The sequence below is a fragment of the Metopolophium dirhodum genome, chromosome 3 (genome assembly GCF_019925205.1).
Source record: "Metopolophium dirhodum isolate CAU chromosome 3, ASM1992520v1, whole genome shotgun sequence".
NCBI lineage: Eukaryota > Metazoa > Arthropoda > Insecta > Hemiptera > Aphididae > Metopolophium > Metopolophium dirhodum.
The window spans coordinates 20,297,710-20,300,903 of NC_083562.1; positions in this window are offsets into that span (position 1 = coordinate 20,297,710).

The following is a 3,194-nucleotide window of genomic DNA, read 5'->3' on the forward strand; positions in this document are numbered from 1 at the left end:
ATTTAATGTAATATTTTTAGGATTTTTTCTGTTACTCAGTTTTTAGTAAAAGTTAATATTAAAATGTTGTAACTTTTTTTTTTTTGAGAAGTTACACTTAAGTATAGTTTTTGGTATAGGAAAATTGGAAGAACTCTTAGGGCATAAGTATTTCATCAAAGTTTAAAATTCATACGCTAAAAAATAAAAAAATGTGGTTATTTATCTATTTGATATTTTTAAATTGCTATAGGCACAAGTCATGAATAACCTCATAATACATTTTTAAGCATATTAATAAAGCATAAAAATTATTATAAACATTTAAAAAGAAAAAATTCAAAACTTTCAAACGCCTATAAAAGTCTTAAAATTAGTCTAAATATTACAAAATTGTATTTTGTTTATAAAAAGATAGTTTAAGTATTTTTGGAATCTTAAAAATTTCTACAGTTAATATTTTTCGAATAGTATTAAAAGAACAAAATCATTTGAGGATAAATCATTATTTTAGTCTGTTTGAATATCCAATGTCATAAAAATATGAACTTCAAACGCTTCATGTAGCTTGATGCTAAAAATTTTAAATATGTTTAATTTAAATTCAATGATGTAATATCATTGTATAATATGAAAAATGATTCTGAGCTGAGACGGTTTACAGCAAAGGATATTTTATATTATATTTATATTATCATTATTAAAATGGGAGCTGGTAAGTTGAATTAATATTATTTGTATATAAAAATATACTTTAGAAGTTAAGTACCCTTGAATAATATTTTTAAATTATTACACTATTTAAACATTTTTAACTGTAAAATTATTTGTAAATTTTGTCAACATTTAAACTTTAAATGCTTATAAAAAAAATCTTGCCTATGTATTTTTAATATAATATAACTTTCTGCGTTTCATCTCTTTTAAATTCAATATCAACTGACCTCTCCACGACACATATAATAATTTTCTAAATATTTTCTATACTCTCTGACCGTTGTACTCTTTTACTCATAAAATGTTTGCAAAAACTGATATTAGGTTCAATCGTTTGTCCTGAAATTCTTTCTTTAATCCGTTGTTAAATTAACAGCCTTAATATTAGAGATCCCAAACCTTTTTGTCCACTTTTTTTAACTAAAAATTATATATTATATATTTCTATATTACTTCTAAGTCTTTTTATTATATTCAATCTATAATTAAGTACAAATTATAATTTTGTAATTTTCCACACATAATGTTTGTAATATTATGTTTTAGGACTCACGTCTGTTATTATTAAATAAATATATTTTTTATATAATATATATAATATATATAATATATATAATATATAAATATTATAAGTGTATAATGAATAGTGAGTACGTATAAGTTATATTATTTTGTTAGTTATATATTATATACATACTGGCGATCAAAAATCTGTTATTATTATCATTTTTTTTGTGGTATTCATAATATACGCATAAAGTATAATATTTTGACATTTTAAACAATATATTTTTAGTCGTGAACGTTCATAAAAGAATCGTTTGGTGTACACGTTTCCTAAACCTAGGTCCTAGATGATACAACAGTTAGGCGTGCTAGTGTGGTGTGTGACATTGAATTGGATTGAATTACGCCTGGGTACGAAATCTTTACATTATTGTCGAGGTAAATGGATTATGTTTTAATGTGTGTGTTCGTTTTGTGAAATGTAATTGTATTATTATCTGCTACGTTTATGTCCGTAAAAATAGTCATAGGTGGTAGGTACTTTTATGTTTCTGTTACAAGCACGTAGGCCGTTCGGAGGTACGCCAGAGCGATAATTTACCAAAAAACTCTATCTCGTTATTAGTCAAGTTCAACGGATAATCACAAAAGCAATCCGTTTAGGTCAAGCACATCCGACGGCCGACATCTGACATAATTGAAATCTATAAGTACCTACTTAAGAAACGTAAATTGTTATAAATGGTAGTCAAATAATAAAAAACATGTATAAACACTTTAAAATAATATTATAATTATTCCAATAGTAGGTACATACTTTAAAAATAAGTCCTCTATTTGAAAGTAGGTACCTACCCACCTAATAATATTGATTTAATTAAGATAAAATTAAATTTAAGACTATTTTTACAAGTTCAACTTATACACTGAATATTTAATTAAATAATCAATTTTGCTTGAAATTAAAAAAAAGTGTTGAGTAAAATTGTTTAATCATATTAAAAGTCATAGCTAAGAAAAGTAAATAAATTTGTTTATTTATATATTATGTTTTCACACATATTAGTTTTAGAAACTTTATAATTTTATCAACAATAGTTATACTTTCTCAAACCATATTATTTTAAGTTACTGGAAAAATAAAAGCCAATAGTAACCATAAAGAAACTTTAATGGATCGTGTTCACATGTAAGTATGTAACTATATAAGTGCTAAAACTTGTTACTGCAAGTCAAACTCTGATGTTTTTTTACCTTCTACTATGACATATTTTTTTTTATCTTCCCGACCTAATGTAAAATTGTGTACTTATATATAGATAACATTACTCAATGTAGTTCAACTGAATATTGACTACATAACATCAACTTACGGGCAAAGTCACGGTAAAAACCTTAACATCAACAACATGCATATATAGAACCACTCAACCACCATAACAATTTATCCTTTCAGTAAATACCATTGACAATTGACAATGATTGAAGAAAATTTACGTTACATCTATTTCTCCTCTGTTTAACTGTGATTGGAGTAGTCACTAGCTTCTCGAAATTCCTGGTAATTCCTAGTGGTTAACGGGAACGGGATCGTTCCAGGGAATACAAAAAATGAATAAGTCTATTTTCATAAGTTTTTTCTTCTTATAATATGGGTTGTTCCTTTAGAATTTTAAGTTAAAATTAAATATCAAATTATTATTTAACTACAACATAACAATGGTATCTATACATTTTTATTAGTCATTAAATAAAATAACTGTGAATTGTACCAGTGTTATACAATTTAACTATTAATAATCTTCAATTGGTTGATAGGTAAGCAACTCTGTCCAAAACATGTATTAGGTCTTGGGTCTTACGTATTTAATTGTATGATTGGCGGTAGGTACCTTCAAGCTTGTATAGTTGTATCTATACAACTATTTCACACTTTCACAGAATAAACACAGAATAATTTTCATTCTGTAATAATCATTAATCGCCATAAT